This window comes from Diadema antillarum, unplaced genomic scaffold (assembly GCF_040938485.1).
Source record: "Diadema antillarum isolate AM-2024a unplaced genomic scaffold, OU_Dant_1.0 seq00000862_RagTag, whole genome shotgun sequence".
NCBI classification, from domain to species: domain Eukaryota; kingdom Metazoa; phylum Echinodermata; class Echinoidea; order Diadematoida; family Diadematidae; genus Diadema; species Diadema antillarum.
Genome location: NW_027271732.1, coordinates 141,945 through 161,454, shown reverse-complemented (window position 1 = coordinate 161,454; position 19,510 = coordinate 141,945). Strand labels below are relative to the sequence as shown.

Sequence of the window (19,510 nt, the reverse complement as noted above, 5' to 3'; positions counted from 1 at the left end):
CCCTAAACCTAACACCACACACCTAACACCAGTCCTAACTAACCCAAACCCTAACCCAAACCCTAACAAAAGCTAACCCTAATTCACCCAAACCCTAATCCTAACCCAAAAAAAAAAAACCAACTAGGGTTAGGGTTAATCCTAACCCTAACCCCTAGCCCTAACCCTAGTCCTAACCCACCCAAACCCTAACCCTAACACCAAACACAAAACACCAGTCCTAACTAACCCTCACCCTAACCCTAACTCACCCTAAACCCACCCTAACCCTAACCCTAACACCAACCCCCTAACACTAACCCTAACCCACCCAAACCCTAACCTTAACATCAAACACAAAACTGTAGCCCTAGCCCTAGCCCTAACCCTACATAAAACCCACCCTAACCGCAACCCACCCTAACCCTAACGCTTTGCCCCCTCCAGACTAGAGAGTTCTCGTTGGATGTGTCTTATTCCCCTTTCAGAGTACGTCACGTACACAGATAAACGAGGTATAGGCGGGGCTTATTTGCGGCGCTCACTGGGGCCGCGAACAACCAGATGAAATCAATGCGCAAAGCCCATTCAAAGTTCCTTCTGCGCAAGGAAGAGAATCATATTATTGTATCCATGCTTTCAACTCTTAGATTCAAATGATATTGTGCGCAATTGATTTGTTTAATTGATTTTGTATCATATTGATGTATGAAAGAGAAATGCAGAAATAAAAACAGTCAATCAATCAATGAGCTTGCCATGAAACATGACGCTGCCGATGACACTGCGACCATAAGGGTCGATGCTCTGATATGGTATATCGGGATGTTGTTTTTTAATCAGAGGTTTGAATGCTGTCATATCAATATACGTATTATGGATATACGACGGCGTGAATGGTCACATATCATTATGTCTTATATCCACATTACTGATACAGATATACGGTAACTCGGTGTATCTGAAAGCAGTCTTATAGTGTAATGATGGTATTTAATGATATAAAAAATATGTCAGAGGTAAAATGTCATAGGACATAGGTGTCAGTCAAAATTTGATATTTACTCCAGACACTTTTATGAAATATGATTGCATAAAATTGCATACTAATGGCATAATATGCGACCACGTAAATACAAAGTTCTGAGTAACAGTTCTCTTTCCCACTGAGTAGCAATTTTGGCTCGGTGTTCATCAACAACTCGATCTTGAAAAGAAATCTGCATTTCTCTATGAAATATGTAACACCAAGGAAGAATTGCATTAAATGTGATAGGAGTTAAGGTAGGGAGTAGAGAAATCGCGAAAGATAAAAAAAATACACACGATCAAATAAAATGGAAGTGTTGACTGAACGGGGAAAATGAGAGGACTCATACTAAGACATAAATGAGACGAAGGGAGCTTCTGAGAGTATGAAAAGAATGATATTGACTTCCTTGCTAGCAAGGATAACCATGGTAACGAACTGGTAATCTCACCAGCAAGCGATGCAGAAAGACAATGAACAATATTTATATCTGACCTTATTTACTCCGGAGTGACAGTACAAAACCCCGAACCGTGGAATGCGTTTCTATGATTGCCTAGAAGTATTCCTGGAGGCACCACAAGGACAAAGAAAATGCGGGGGAAAATAAAATAAAAGATGAGAAGAGGAGGAAAAATAATCAATAGAGTGTGTGAGCTGTATGGTAACAAGTCTTTGGTACGTGACAAACGACAGAACGTGTATTGCCATACTTCATAGAATTATACGGGCTATACACAACATAGTACCTACAGAAGATATTATTAGTATACATGTCATACTAGCACATCTTCAAACCTTGCTTGGTTGATAAATCGGTAATGCTCAACATTGATATTCATGATGCATAAGCACATATACACGTACCCAGGATTTTTTTTTTAAAGAGGTGCTAATTCAAGTTTGACGAGGAGCTCATGGTGGGCGGGGGGGGGGGGGGGGTGGAGGGGTGGAGGGGGTACCCCACAAACAAGCACACACACACACACACACACAATATGCAGCTTTTTGTTTTCATCGTTGGAGTTGAAATTCAATTCTTTGGTGCACACCTTTTGTTAGATAACATTTGGAACATTTTGATCCGATCTCCCTCCAACAAGACATTCAGCTATCTGGTATACACTTTTCGTTTAAATACATGCATCAGAATGTGAGATACTCCTGTAATGAAAGTCTCAAAAGACCTACAGGTTGACTTCATAGCCTGTTGGTGCTTTTATATCATCTACTTTCTATATTCACTTAATTGCTAATGTCAGGAAAGCAGTCTAAAAACCCGACCGAGCACGCGTAGCGAGCGAGCGCTCAAGAATGTATACTGTGTATGTTTGGTCTTTTTTACGTATAAACAGGGAAATGAGACACATTCAAATCAGAACTAATCCAGCACATTATGATAATGACTCGCGGATTGATTACATTGATAACTATACTATAAGGATGGAAAAAAAACTCCCCTCGACGTTCTGAAAACAACGAGGATCTTATGTCTAAACTCTTAAGGTGCGTGACAATTAATTCTGAAATCCATTCCAATGACAGTAGTCTATAGTACAGTGATGAATCACTCTTCATATAAATCTCAAGGACGGCATGTTCCTGCTTGCCACCCCCCCCCCCCATCCCCTCCTGGCAACACGCGTGTAAATGATGACTTGTGAGTGTAGCCTACGTCACACGGGTGGGTATACATGCTTCAGTGTGTGTAATGAAGAACAAGTTGCCAAAATGTACCCCACACACACCCAACATACAGAGTAACATTAATGTAAAATGTTAAGATCAGACTAGGTGACGTTTCTCATGTCTGCACGCCGCTGCATGTATTATCGTAGCATGAAAGGATTACACATTCACATCCGCTAAGATTACCTCACGGCGATGACTTCACAAGTCATGGAAAGAATGAGTGGAACAGGTTGAGAGATACTGGTACTTAGATCACCATCGAGGCTATAATATGCCTCATATTTTTAAGGCAGTCATGAACTGAACCCCTTCAAACGTGTCATTTCTTTCTGTGATAAAACATTTTTTTTTTTAAAGTCACGTCGAAACCAACTATTACTTATACATTTTTCTCCGCGTACGGATAGCACTCAAGTATATTTTCAGTGTTTCGAGTTGCAGTATATTTAGTATAAAGGCCTGCATTTTCTCTTCAGACTTTGAAAATAATGTCGGAAGGGCTTCGACGGAAGTACACAATCGTGAAAATCTCAATTTGTTTCCGATGGATGTGAAAGTACGTGATGGCAATAAATAATTCCTTACCTTTTCATCCGTTACAAAGCCATCTCTTTGGCACATTACACAGCAGTTGACTAGATAGTACCTGTGTGATTAAAACTGCAATCGATAATGGTGCAGTCTCTGTGGAATACAGAATTTGTTTGATTCAGTGGCATTATTTTGTGCTTCGTCTTGATAGCGTGGAGTTATTGCTAATACCCGAGTGTCACCGAACGCCATCAAAATACTGTGTATAACAGGATTGGATATTTTATTCATTTCACTTATTAAGTTTCCACAAATTTTAATTCGCGACCTACTTCTACAAATCAACCAATAGTGACAAATATAGTTATGAAAATCCCATGAATACAGAATGAACCTACATAATAGCTAAAGTTACAGGATACACTTAAAATCAATATACTCAGTATACAGTATGTCATGTTTATATTTAGAATTGAAATAGTAGTAATGTGTGGGGGAACCTATGTACAGAAAATGTTCATTATGTTATTAGAAGACAACAGTCTCTGTCAAATATCAACAAAATCAAAATACACAAACAGAAATATTTGAGTCTGAAAGTTTACTGGTAATGAATTACAGTGCCCACAGAACAACAAGAATCTGAAAAATGCGGCAAAATATTAGACAGCCTTATTTTTTTTCAATAATGTGTGTTTATGATAATGTAAATATGTAACAGGTTTTTTTTTTCTTCAAATTTTGATTTAGAGATAAATACTGTAATGATAGCTACAGAGGATTTGGAACAGACAACTCGGAAATTTTATACATGGTGCAACAAACAACAAATAGCATAGGAAAGCCAAAAGCCCCTGTTTCAGAAACAAACAGAACAAAAATCCAACGCTTTCCGTTTCCACACAGTCACGTGTTGGACCTTAAACTTGAGTCCACAACAAACGTCTCTTGGGTGGGATAGCAGCGGCGTAGTGAAAGGTGGATGCCGAACATAAGACGCAGTTCTTCAATATTTGATGTGCCTATTATTTGTTCGAGCGTTGCAGGGACCAAAAGATCCTCATTTATTCATCAGATGCCCTAAGTGCAAAGTTAAAGCACACGATAGGGAAGATGCCTCGCTGGTCTCTGCGGGTTGAAAGCAGTCAAGTCATTTACTTAATTGTAGTCTTTTAGAGAGGAAGAGAAGACAGGTTAAAGTATCCGTTGGTGTTTTGCATGTAAATACGACTTGTCTGCCACTTGCAAGTTGTCTAGGTAATGTATTTTTTCCATGAACCGGGATTCGTGTGGATATTTATATATTGAGTTCAAAGTTTAGAAAAATAAAGCTATAACCTATTGCCTTCACGTTCCAAACCTGTTTGTGATATAGATTAGTTAGGCATTCATCATTATAATGATGAACACCCAATAATCTATGCTTGATGATGAGTTTCACATTGCGCAAGTGACTTTTTTTCATTTTCTCAACGTATTGAATGATTTGTTGATGATTTATTAGGTAGAAAACCATCAAACAGTATACATGATATTAATATCAATGATGGGTTGGTAAATGATTCAGTTGAAATTGCTGAAGAATTTAACACATCATCTAATGAGTTGGGACCTCGCTTAGCCTCCATATAAATATGTATTTATTTTTTTTTTTTGGTAAATATCTCCTGAAGGCTCTTTATTTCTTACTCCTTCCTTAAACCATCCTGGATTTCTTGAATTAATCTAAGATAGTTTATCTAAACCAAGCAAACCCAAAAGACATGATGGTTTTAGTGTCAATCTTATCAAACAGATATGATTTGTATAGCTGATCCCTTGTCTTACCTTTTTTTTTTTCATTGGGCGAATGTCCTGACTCTCTTAAAGTTAGCAAAATTATACCAGTTAAAAAAAAAGATAATTCGTCACAAATGAAGAAGTTGCATTGTCCAATTTCTTTACTTCCTGCCTTATCTAAAGTCCTGGGAAAGATTGTTCATAACAGACTTTATGGATTTCTGAATAGTAATGCACTTTTAGTCCCTATAACCATAACAGTTGGCTTTAGAAAAGTCACTCGACCGACAATGCTATCATTCAATCATATGACAAATCCACTGAATGTTTGAATGAAAGAATACGCCATTGGTATTTTCACGGACCTGTGTAAGGCGTTTGATACCTTAATTGTAATATTTCTACTGTATAAGATGGAAAAATATGGTATTTGAGGCCGAGCTCTAAGCTGGTTTACAGATTACTCATATAACACAAAACAATACGCATTTTATCAATAAAAATGAATCCACTTAGCAAACACCCTTTGTGGAGTCCCACAAGGATCGATTCAAGGACCCATTTGTTTTTTTATATGTAAATGTTATGGGATACCTTCTTTGCCATTGCTCCATTTCATTTTGTTTGCAGATGATACAAGCATGGTCTTTCTGCGGGCACGCAAGTACGGACCAAACGTGTAATAGGCCTAACCATACAAATTTGTCTATTCATTTTCCTTGTCATCACGCAGTTGCATTTAACTAAAATGCATCAGGCTTACATTGTTCTAAATTTGACCTATTAATAACATATACTGTATATGATTGTGTCGTCTTCAAGGCGACCTCAGGCGGGTATATATTTCATCAGATCGAAATGCTGTTTATGCTTCGTCTGAACGGATAGCTCAAACTGGGTACCACTTATAAACATTGTGACGTATAATTTCATTTATCAAGATTGGCTGCCAGTATCGCCATCAATCTCTGTCAGACTCTCAAAACCAAGTTCATGTCAGGCCACAACACGTGATGTCATTCAGCCAAGTCAGTGCTGTTGATTATCCATGATATACACTCAGCAAAGAAAGAAAGTAAACACTTTTTCAAGTTAATCTTTGTCATAGATCATTTCGCCAATAAAAATGTTTTAAAGATCCTGTTAACGGTAATTTAATTGGCTATACACCTAGTAGTAATTTGGAATAACGTTTCAAATTTCTACGGTCTTTGTTACCATTGCTCCTTTTCTTATGTCTTTTGACTCTGGATTTGACAGAAGATTCTTCATTTTCCTCCATAATTTTTTTGCCTTTCTTTACCTTTGAAGGGTTACAGAGACATTATAGAGATCATAGGTTGATCATTGCAAATTAAAATGCATTTTTGTTGCGTATAATTTGTCTTTATTTATTGGCATATTGAAGAGCACATACCCTTGAATAACAACTTGTCCATTTTTGCAATTATTACTTTTCTGCCTTGGAGGACAAAAACAAATGTGTTCACTCATGCGTATAAAGTTTCCCTTTATGTAAACATGTCAGGTTGAAAGTCAATTAAATAATCTTTAATATGGTAAGGGACAAATGGTTTTTATCAAAGTCTTCTATGAAAAATATGAACTGGAAAATGTGTTTACTTTCTTTTCTTGCTGAGTGTACATATATTACTTATTACAGAAAGGATTAGTTTTTAATCCATTATGTAAATTATTGTTTTTCTTTGTCTTTTTATTGCTTTCTTAAAAGGTCGTATATTCCTTTTGCAAACGCTGAGATATTTTGCATGATTGAAGAATAATGTCTCCAAATATCTCGTATAAAATCTTACTCTAACAAACCCTAGAGTTAAAAAAAAAAAGAAATGAAAAATTAATCCAATATCACTCGAAAAGTTGATAACAATTCAAATTCCACGATGAGTACGATTCCGTCCTGTGAAAAATGTTATCCGACTGTGTTATCTTAATTGGTGTTCTGTGAAGTCAAACTGTTGAAAGAGCCTTTTCAGTCTTCCTGAACTACACATTCCGGTGAAGATGACCTTTGCATCAGGGATGGCCAGTCATATATGTTTATATTATTGTGTGCACATCTGATCCCGAAAGAAGGCCGTCTCATTATTGTCTCAAATTCATATCTATTCATATACCACAGTGCACGTGTCCTGGTCAGCAGGGAAGGAGACAGTGTCAAAACTCTGGTCACATTTTTACCAGTTGATTGGATCCTCAGTCCTGACTTTGCATAATTTACAGTGGTAGTGATCCACTTGTTATCAGAGATAGTGCTCCCGAATTCACAAAGGCAATGTTTATTATCTCATTCATGTTAGTAACCAAAGCAAAAAAGAACACACGGTAAACAGCGATGGCGATGATATTTGTGATTACTTGAGGAATGAATATTATTGTGGCAGATTTCAAGAGCATCCTATTTAAAACCACATGGTGTTGCATGGTATCCTTGTTATTGTTGCTAATCTTCTTTCATCGCCATCATCATTAGTTATTACATTACCATAAATGAAACTAGGTTATCTTTTATGTCCGTAACTATCACCTAAATGAACAAGCGTTGGTTGTTGTTTTTTTAATGTCAGTTTTACTTCAGTCCTGAGTGGAATAGCAAGATATCATTCAGCTAATTATCAACTAGTCTGCATGATGACCAGCCAGCTAACTAGATACGTTCTGTGTCACTATGTATCAACTGTGTTGCTATCAGATATAGGGACTACAATTTAAGCTCGATTTTCTGTGTGCTCATTGTAACTTGGGCATGGGCACCTCATGTTAGTTTGAACACAAAAATGGATGATCGATTTTTTTACAAAACTCTTCCTTAATAATGAGTAGAATGAAAGACTAGAGAGAAATTTTCTCTTACCCTTTGAGTAAGATTTCATGTCATAACTTTTGTTGCTGTCTGTGCATGACATACGTGCAGTGACTCGTTGACAGCTGTTACAGCCGGCAATGTGTCAATTACACCTGAGTCACTCCGCATTTAAGATTACGCAACAATAAACACCCTAGTCATTTTAATATTATGCACTGGGTTTATATAACAGTCACTGGTATTTTCAATAGAGCAAATAGATTTTTTAGATTTTATTCGACTCTTCCGACCCCATTCCGGGGTATGAGAGTACAACACATAAATACAAGATATGGTTATAACAATATCAAAGAATACATGTTTGTGATATATTACAATGATGTATATAAAATAGTCTATACCTACTAAACATATATACAGTGATATATACAAATTGGCAAGCAAGGTTAACTAATCGCATGAACCATACGACCAAACAATCGTGACATACAACTACAAAATATGTACTAGAGATCGAGTATCACTGGATGCTTAATTTTTCTACCACTACGAGTTACAATATTTTCTTTCTTGACTACAGTATATTCAACTTGTTCAGGCTTCTGCAAATTTGCAAAATATGACATGATCAGCCTCACAAATAACACTAATCTTTTAAGTTGTCCTAAATGCGAGCATGAAAATAATCTGGACATGTGTAATGAGCAAGGACGTTTAACCAAATAATGATTGCTTAAATATAACTGCCTTTCCTTTTCAAAGAAGGGGCATACGAAAACATAGTGAAATTCATCACCCGTTTCATGCCTATCACAACAAGGGCATTGAACATCCCTTTCATCAAATGACTGTACAAATCTTCTATTATTAGCTGGCAACCGATTTGACCTACATCTAAAACGGCTCAATGAAATTCTATCCCTCTTACTCAACTGGACTAAATACCTTTCAAAGAGACTATTCGTCTTAAAAATCCTATAATTTAAACATACTCTGTTTGACCAAACATTTGCCATCAAATCCTGTTTAGACATATCACTTAATCTCAGCTTCAAGGTGCTCAATATCCAGTTATTACTAAATCCTTCCCCTTTTCTTAACCATACAACACCAAGACCAGCATTGTTTAAAATTTCCTCAATATGAGATATCCACTTAGATACAAAAGTCGTGTCCTGTTGACTTATTAATCTTTGGAGTGTATAAAACCTGAATGAATATTTAGCAGAAGAACCCTTTATGATCCTCAGCCAAAAGCTAACCATACGATATTTAACAGTATTAGCCAGTCGTATTCTCCCGGTTTCTACATATACCATACAATCTGGTGTGAATTTATTTACACATAACAACGATTTCAAGAATTTCCTATGAAAAATTTCGATTTGACTCAAATCCATAAAACCCCAAACTTCACACCCGTACAATAGTATTGGTAACACTAACTGATCAAACAGTTCGCATTGAATATCCACAGGAAGCTTGAGTTTCTGAACCTTTAGTGACATAGAAAAAAAGTGCTTTCCTTGCCTGTGTCACCTGTTTAGAAATAGCCTTCTTAAAACTTCCATTGTAATTAAATTGAATACCTAAATAAACAAAATCATCCACTACATCAAGTTTGTCTTCACCAAAACTGAACAATGGAAAGTTACGTACTTTGCCTCTTGAGAAAATCAGGACTTTAGTTTTTGTAGTATTGACACTTAACTTCCAATCTATACAATATCCATGCAATGCATTCAAAGCCAACTGAAGCTCTTCTGCACTGTCGGCTAAAATAAGAGTGTCGTCTGCATACAACAATGTATATAAATGTATGAAAAGATCCTCATTGACTTCTTTGTCTAAAATATCAACACAAACTTTTTCAAACAAAAACTGCAGTCCCTTGAAACGGCAACTCAAAAAACGATTCAAAATCATTGAGATATAATGCAAAAAGCAGAGGCGATAAATTTTCACCCTGCCGTACACCAACATTACACTGAAAGGCCTCAGAATGTTGACCATCTACTAATACACAAGATTTGGCTTGAGCATACATATTCTTTATAACTGTAAACACCTTACCATCCACCCCAGACTTCAACATTTTATGCCAAAGTGAAACCCTATCAACCATATCAAAGGCTTTCTTAAAATCAATGAATGCACAATAAATCATGGTGGTGAATCGACAATGAACTCAGAGAATCAAGTATACTGCATATCACGAAGGGCGTTAGCCATATAGTCTACAACGTTAAGTAATTCCACACAAGTCTACGACTCTGACATTTCGCGAATGCCAGCTTCGTACACTGACAGCAATAAACTTCGGAAAGAAGCACGCCAGCTTGTGTCCGTGAACCAAACACTGAGTGGTACAGCCCAGTCGCAGCCGTTTCCTGATTTCTGTTTTCATGTAAAACAGAAATCAGAAGATTTCATAGGAGATTTCATCAGGAGATTTCATTTTCACACATATCTGTGTGTCAAAATTATCAACCCTGAACTGGAGAAGCCAAAATTGAAATTTATATTCCTTCCTCACAACCGACTACTTTTACTTTTCATATTGAGCTTTATTTAGCCTACATAGATCTGGTACTATTGTTTTGACATTGTTTTGACAACAGTAAAATTTTAGCAATAACAAATGCATGGAACACAGAGTGAGAAAGATAAAGAGAGAGGAAGCAAGTCCCTTGCAATGCCCTTTCACAAATGTAAACTTGTAAAAATGTCTGCAATTCAGGGTGATGATGAGTAGGGAACGGTAGTGATGAACTGGTGTTCACATAAAATTGCAAAATACCATGATGTAGGAATTATTCGAATTTGAAATGAAGAAAAAAAAATGACACCACATGTCAAGGCCAGTGATTCTATTGCTTTTATTGCGCCGGAAACTCTTCCTAGGAAAAGATCACTATTAAGACAGCCACTCTGCGAAGAATGACTGAAGATTAGATGATAAATTCTTTAAACTCAATTGTTTCCTGTTGCTGAGTTTTAAACTGACCGAAGAATTTATAACATACCGTACCTCCATACGGATACTGTTACGTTCATCGTTATCTGGGAGGCAAAATACAGCACCTGTTGCAAAATTATGGTTAGAACTAAGTCTAAGTTTCGGTCTCAGACGTCAAAAAAAAAAAAAACAACAACAACCATCGGAAACCCTATCTAATGGGTTCCATAATAACGGCTTCTGTATTTCGCACAATCCTGCCCTGTGCCAGATCGAAGCACGACAGTGAAACAGGGAGGTGGCTCTTCCCACCTCCCTCAGTGAACACATATCTGTTTGTCAAACTAATCAACCCTGAACTGAAGAAGTCAAAATTGAAATTTATATTATTTCCTTCCTCACAACCGACTACTTTTCCTGCTTACTACGAAGGAGTAGTGTTAGGCCTATATAGATCTCTCTCAATGACTATTGGGTATACCTATCTATGCACCAAACACCTCTGTTCCAAACGATCCTAGCATACTGCTACGTTCATCCACAGTCCTTAATCGCTGCGAGCTATCACTAGCAATGTGTTTCATACAATATCGCAGAAAAACCGCCTCTGGCAAAGATGCTTCGGCCATCACGGCTGACACCCAATGAGGAACCTCCACAACTTAGGCAACAAATGTACGCAGACGGCATAGAAATGGGATCGGAACGTAACTTTATTGAGCCTCGATGTGGCCTTTACGGTTTACAAACTCAATGTGACACCGAGGATGTACTCCAGTATCGGGTACCTCCTTGGTGTACAAGTATTTAAAACCCTAGTGCAGATTCTGAACGTTTTTGTTTGGATTTTATCCTCACACGGCAGTCTCGCAAACAACGCCTGTGCTTTATTTGCCGCTTGGTGGCGATACCCCGAGAATTTGCACGCCAGAAAAAAAAAAATTCTCGGGGTATCGGTAATCTGAAAACCCCCGCACCGGCATCTTATATGGCGCCATCTAGCAGCTAGAAACGAAATGGCATTACACTCTATACAATACTCACAGACTGATAAAATCAAATACCAGCCCTCTTTTCCGGGGGGGGGGGGGGGGGGGGGGGGGGGGGGGGCAAAATTTACGTTTCTGCATGAGGTATTGTCATGCATGTTGAAAAGTGAAAACTTTGTATTCACATGTTTGTTGCAAGTCTGCCAACAAAAGAAAGACAGAATTGATATAAATCACGAATATCTCACACTATCACAAACATACCGTATGTATCAACGATGACCTGGTTTTGTGGAGTCCATATACAAGCAATAAGCTTTAATTAAAAACGAAACGAATCAAAGCAGACTCCTTGAAGTAATGATACCTAAATTCAAATGCGTTTTATTCATTTTCCTCGAATAAAATATGCTTACCTACCGTACCTGGGAAAGTCTTCGTTTCTGGAAGTGTTGACATGGAAAAAAATACTCAGTACCTCGAAAAATGCATTTTTCAAATAAAGTATACTGACAAGCAGTTGGGAACTGACAAATACATTTACGGTACGGCAATTGTAATTTTAATGTTTTTCGCACACTAAAGGGAATCAATCAATGACAGTTTATACATACGAGCATAAACAATCATCTATGGAGGAAAAGAAACAAAAAAGAGATCTATGGGCAAAAGTACACTCATTAATCTGATTAAAGAAGTTTCATTCATACATGAATGGACGGATTTTCTTTTATTTTGGCTGTGTGTTTTATAAAGCGTCTTTAATATGGAATTGTCTGAAATTGCTCATTTTGCACATCTATTTTTATATCGCGATTGGTGTTTCTATTGTGATTTGTTGCTTGTTTGTTTGCGTGTACTTGCAAATGTTGAAGCATTATGCCCTATATGAGAAAACAGGCCTGTTGAAATGTATCGCGAGGAAACAACGCGAACTTGCCTCAAGTCAAGCGAGATCTGACCCTGGTTCAAGGCACCTGTCTCTTCAGATACGCTTCGACTGATAGAGAAACATCTGAGGGCATCCTTACGGTGACCTAGACCAACTTCAGGCAATACTCGACTAAAGCCCAGGAGAGGACCAGTCCTCTGGAATTCAGCCTAGTTTTACGGCAAGCATTTCACTTCACAGATTGATCTGTTTAACCGATTATCATACAAGGGGTAGGCCTACAAAGTATGATGCCATGCCCTGACTTTGAATGTGGCTTTCGCCACCTGAGTAGCTTACCGGACAACACAGACATTGTGCGTGGATCACAGTGCTCATGAAAACACGTAAAAAACAAGAAGAAGAAGACTAGAATTTCCTGTGTTTTTCACACAAAAAAAAACAACAAAAACAACAAAACAACAAATTTCACAACATAAAGGAGGGGCGCTTTGGCATACTGAATAAGACTCCCGACTCCCAATCGGAGGACCCAAGTTCGATTCCTTGGACAAGTCTGTTAATACCCACCATGTTCCTCTCGTCCCAGGAGTATAAATGGGTACCTAGCAAGGTTAGGTTGATGACAGAGCCCTCTGGTAGAGCAGTGGCAACAGTGAAGAGACTACCCTGGATAAAGAAGACCTCGTTATCATATCATATTGGTATGTCCCAAAAAAAAAATTACAACGGGACCCTCAGCAATGATATCTTTAAAAATAGTGAATCAATCTAATTACAAATTCCGGGTATGAAACTATAACTCATTGCCCACATCTTATAGAAAACCCCATTCGATTTGCTTCAGTGGTCAAAGAGAAATGAGGAGTTTCATAGAGGATGTCAGAAATCTCTTCCCTCCAAGTTCTGTCTATTGTATTCACACACAAGAGCATCGAAGTGCTAAATTTAGAAGAATCAGACTCATGACATGCTCTACAACAATCCACATTTCTCTGTGACCGCTTATCCAAATCGAATGGGGTTTTCTGCAAAATAGAGCTAAAATGTTATATTTTAAGACTCTGAAGTAGCATTTAGACAGTTTAGTCATATTGGGTGTTATCAATGCGAAAATTTGATTGTAATTTTTTGGAACATACTGTATAGGCCTGCCTTGTACACCATAGCTGTGTAACACATGTAATTTGTGAAGGGTATCTGTACAGGCGCCCGTTCAAATAATGGGGATAGTGTTAAACAGGGACGAGGACAGATAGGTCCTGGAGGATGACATTATATTGATCTCAGCTGTAAATGCTTGTTTGAAGAGACGTCATAGACGTCAGTCCACTCCCTGGTAGGATAAGAAAATTTGTGACCAAAACTTCCATTGCTCTTCCCAGTTAGGAGCAAGTTAGAGTGGAAGGATGCGTGACAGACGTAGAATAGGGCTAAAATGTGATTTTCGACATCAATCGGGAAAACTTGTCCCAGTTTTCTGTGAGCACGTTAATGATGGCAGGAGGATATTGTGATGTGAGCTCATGTGTTTTGGATGTTTTCTGGCAAACAGAGACTCGGGATGCCAGACAAGGGACAGGACTGTGAATGACAGGTGTGGATTATTAACGAAAATTGAATCCATGCACTATCTGATCAGGGAGTTTCTTTTTCTTCCACCTCCCTGATCTGACTCTCTAGATGGCTCGTGGTAATAGAAGTACCATGCCATGTTTACACAGCACGATTTCTGAATGCATAAACGCGGCTGCTATCACCGTCTCAGTACAGCGTACTCTCTTATGCTTTGGTTTCGATGAAGAGGACAGAGAAAAGATACTTTCACAGATGCTACCTCTTTGCTATACCGTCGACCGGAAGAAGATCTGATTCACAATGTACCGAAGTCCTGATGAATTTGAGAGAGAAAAGTTACAAAGAGAAATCATAAAAGATTCAACAAAAGAATCGACTAGACAGAGAAACATGCGCAGCTTAGTAAAGATCTTTTAGGATAAATTTTGGGCCTAAATTTATATAATTTTCAAATGAATCAAGGCAACTAGTGAAGATTAAAATCTATACAAACAGTTACAACCAAATATAGCATGTAAGAGGAATTGCAATGATGTACCAAATGCATGAATGTATAAGCGATGTGTCATAATCATTTCTGTTGATATCATACTGTTTTCATGTTTATGAATATAAAGTATGTGTTTGTTTGTCCCAGTCCAAGCGGGACATCCACGAACGACAGTGTTCAGCTCACTGATGAAACAATCCTGTGAAAACAAGAAAAATAAAGAGATGCCAAGAAATTGTTCTTAAGTGCCAGACAGCACCGAGACATACACACACTAAAAAAAGGGGGGATATGTAAAAGGTATTAGGGGAAGAAACAGAAAAAAAGGAAAGAGAGGGAGGGAGAGAAAGGGAAAAGAGAAGAGAGGGAGGGGGGGGGGGGGGGGGGGAGAAGAGGGGCGGTGCTCCATGTGGACCTCAGGGTGTTGCTCCGAGCATGACATCTATTTGACCTTGGCTTTCCGCCCAAAATGCACAAAGTCCACTTTAAAGTAGGTTACAATCTTCCTCGGCTGTTCAACCTAAGCAGATGCATGATTGGAACCTGTTTGGTACTCTGATCTATGTTTTGCATTGCAAAAGAGAGAAGGGGGTGGAGATAGAAAGGGAGGAAGGGAGGGGTGAGAAGAGGGAGAGAGGGAGTTGTTGCCACCAGACATGTGTCATATGGATTAGTGACAAACATTTACAAAGTGCCACCTTTTGCTGCTGTTTTCATTCTCGCTGAATCTCGCATTTCTGTTTCTTCATTCTACGCACTCTGTCTTGAAATGTAGGAATGATTAAAAAAAAATGATTAGGAACAAGCAAGCAGATAAATCTACGATTATTGAGAGGCATGAGTGCTGAAAAATTAGAGTCCTCATATCAGGAGCAAAGAATTAATAAAAAAATATAGTTCCGCGAAATTTTAAGATAATCATGCTTTTACCTGATTAAAGGCAAAGGGCAAAGATGCTTCATAAGATACAAGAAATCAACTTCATATTTGTCGTTTTATGCAAAACGCTTATATTACCAACAAAAAGAATTTAAAGGGACTGTACAGTACTGGTTATGGTAAGGATTCAGCTTTTAACGATTTGCGAGATATTTAGAAACCACTCTATGAAATGTTAAGGAGCATACAACAATTCTAAGGGGAATCAAAAGTTTATTTGATGAAAATCGGTTTTGGAATGGCTGAGACATCAAAAAATAAAGTAAAATAAAGCGATCATAATAAAAGGTGGGTCCCACCTTTTATTGGGATTGCTCTATTTTGCGTATCTCGGCCATTTCAAAACCAATTTTCATTGAATAAACGTTGAATTCATCTTGGAATTACATGCTCTTTCATATTTCATATTTGGTTTCTCATTACCTCACCCCAAAATGTTAGAAACCTGAAGTTAGGCCTCAGCCAAAACTATACGATCCCTTTAAGGGAAGCGACGTTTTCACGATCAAGGTGGTCACTCTTACAGGGACCGCTTTGTCACTCCCTCTCTCTCTGTCTCTGTCTCTGTCTCTGTCTCTGTCTCTGTCTCTCTGTCTGTCTGTCTGTCTCTCTCTCTCTCTCTCTCTCTCTGAATGTGTGAATACGGAAGCTTATAAGAGCCACTGAGAAGATGACGTCATAGTTCCTCATCTTCTCGAACATTTCATGTCCGAGGAGGCGAAGTATGACTGAGAGATCTCTTCACACATTATGACCTTCAATGACCCGTGAAGGTGAGATGTCGGATCTTGCCTTCTCGTCTTCTTGGACCCGAAAATGTTATGGCGACGGGGATTATCTTTTTTCTTTTAAAGAGAAGAGCGCGAAAATCCATCAAGTACACTTTGCAAACTTCAGAAAAGGGATGCAACAACAAAAATGAATGAAGCACAGGGAGAGAGGGGACAAGTCAAACAGGAAATAGGGTGAGAAGAGTTGAAATGGATTGACAATGGAGATTTTAGACAAGATTTTAGTGATATCCTTCCTGTCTTATCATGACTAAAATGTAGTAGTGCAATTACTCCATGCAAGTAAAGAGGAGAAGAATATTGCTGGGAAGAGAAGTCAAACTGAACTTGAAAGGAACTCTCTAAATGATTTCTGTGATAACTTTGAGTGATGTATATAAGCCGGTCCTGAGGTTCGGAGTTCAACCAGATATTGTTATACGGTGAGACGCTGCATTTCAGGTGAAACCATACTTCTCTGTATATGATTCACTGCTCGGGATTACGTTATGAGAGAAGCTTGTGATAATTAGGGGTAAAGCCAGCCCGGCAGGGACGATTAGCTCTTTCCTCTTCAACTTAAGCAATCCACATAAACGCAAAAACCGTGACTCGCTATACAATGAACACGCTCGTGTGCCCGTGAGAGACGCTGCTATGCTGATTTACATGCTGCGTGTGCGTTATTAACTTGTTAAGAATACTAGCGAGAACCCCTCTGCGTGGAACTTTGCCCGAGAGCGAGAGACTTACTCGTGTACTTTCTTCATTTTCCACCCCGCCAGGCAGATGCAAAGCAATGTAGGTAAACACACGTCTTTGCCTTCTGTAGTGATACGGATATACTCGCGTTGTCCCGACTGACGGATTTACTCACCTAGTAGTGAAAGCTACATTATTTACTTGGAATAAAGCCTGGAACTTACTATATTGTTGGATTACCGACAAATGGGTGAGTCAAAATGTATGAAGGGCTCTCTTTCTGTTGTTTGTTTGTTTATTCATTTATTAATTGTTTAGGGGTTTATGAGCTGGAGAGACATGTCAATGCCATTGTTTACGTGTCTTTCATTTCTGCTTGTGTTTTTTCCCGTCTCCTGGCCCGACGAGATGATCTCTGTTTTATTTTCACGCCCGTATAAGTGTCTTGATTCAAGCAACCACCACATGTGTGTGCTTCATTGTATGAAAATTCTATACATACCTAGATAAGATTGGCAGCATGCATAGTATGATGTTTGGTCCCCCACCTCTCCCCCCCCCCCCCCCCCCCCCCGCTTGACGCGTCAACTCCGCGAACTTGCAGTATTACTGACACGCCTTGCACTCTCACACTTAATTGGCGTGATGTGTTAGTTTTATTTGAGTGCTACAGTCTCTTACACGATAAATAAGTGAATCCTGGCGAAAAGGCAGAAAGAATCAGACACGTATGACTGCGATCGAGACAAATAAAACAACCCCAGCCACGAAATATCGTTTTCCCGCCATGAGTTTGAATTTCACTTCCTCACAATGATACTTTCAATATATACCTAACATATCGACTACTGATATACCATCGGTCATGGATTCTTGTAATATACGTTGAAATTGAGGCTAGGTTGAAATGACAGTAAGCATTTAGCCAATTATCACTGTATCGAAAGTATAAACAGACTTTAGTCGAGATGAATCTTGAGGAGAACTCTTCAATTTCACAGCTCATAAGACGAGTTTAAATTGCAGCAGGTGTCATCTAGGCCTACTTAGATAAACTGATCACGCCGTGTGTGAACCTTGTTTGATTTGCAATGACCGTTGACAATGGAGGACTAATGAACTTAAAGACCAAAGAATGCATTTCTTAACACTTTGCTCCACAGATGTTAGAAATGACAGTGTGCGTGCTTATGTGATAGTTTATAATGGAACTTAAGTTTGCGCAAAATGGGAAATTTACGTAAATACATGAATTATGTACACTATAAGAATTGCCATAGAACTATGGTGACTTTATCATTAAACTAGTTTGCTAATTATTCAATGTTTACATTTACGAACGAAGATTCCCGATCAACAATGTAGGACAAATTATATGTCTTTATTCGTGAAGACAATAATTATGAAAATAACAGTCTAGTCATGAGAAATTCCAATATTCACGGAAATATCTCATCTCAAAACTCTCTCTGCTAAATTCGTTTTTGATTTCAAGTCTTCTTTAACAAAAAATTAAAAAAATCTGACCGACTTTTGACCATCGTGAAACCTCACATGCGTACACTTATTACACATCGCTCTAAATTACTCTTGATATAGTCCTGCATAAACGACTGCACTGTACCACAGGAAGAAATCTTCATTAGCCCTTGTACTTACTGCACTACAGCATTGAGGACATATAAATACAAATATCCTTATATTCATTTTCATATTTTTTTTCTGTGCGTCATTATGCAATATGTTCTTACCTAGAAAGCTGTAACGATATCATTGAGAATTCCCAGTAATATGTGTCATCAAATTACTTACCGCGTTCTATAAATACCATCGCTATTTAAGTGCTACACCGTGTGACGCCGCGCAACGGGGAGAGGTACACTTTTTGCAAAAAAGAAAAAGAAAAAGAAAAAGAAAACGAAATTAAAACAAAAACCCATATAATCATGTTGGAGAAAAACTGGACAAACTTCCAAACATACACCCCAAAAACAAAACAAAACAAAATAAAACAGAACAAAACAGATCTTTCCCTGGAGCAGTAAGCCCCGACAACATTCTCCCTTGGGCCGCCCCCCTCCCCCCTCCCCCCTCCCCCCTCCCCCCTCCCCCCCCCCCCCCCCCGTTCCGCGAGCTTATAGCTCTAAATAGATGTAACTGTTTATCTTAGCGTTTCATAAGAGTAATTTAAGAAAGTGATATTTACGCTTCTGACGTGCAAGAAAAATGCATCATTTTTTATTGATTGATCGGCGATCAGCATGCAACAGGACAAATGCTTGATATGACCAGGGAGGTGCCCACCTCCCTGATATGACGCATCTATGTCGTTTTGCGATCACCTGCAGTAATGGTT

General features: G+C 38.4%; 1 protein-coding gene and 1 pseudogene across 1 annotated transcript in view; one reads left to right on the top strand and one right to left on the bottom strand.

The window, feature by feature from the left end:
* The window catches only part of LOC139740595 (aminopeptidase N-like), an 84,657-nt gene that overhangs the window by 13,814 nt on the left and 51,333 nt on the right, over nt 1-19,510 (top strand). The gene's annotated exons all lie outside the window — the stretch shown is intronic.
* LOC139740594 (uncharacterized) lies at nt 8,342-9,960 on the bottom strand (annotated as a pseudogene).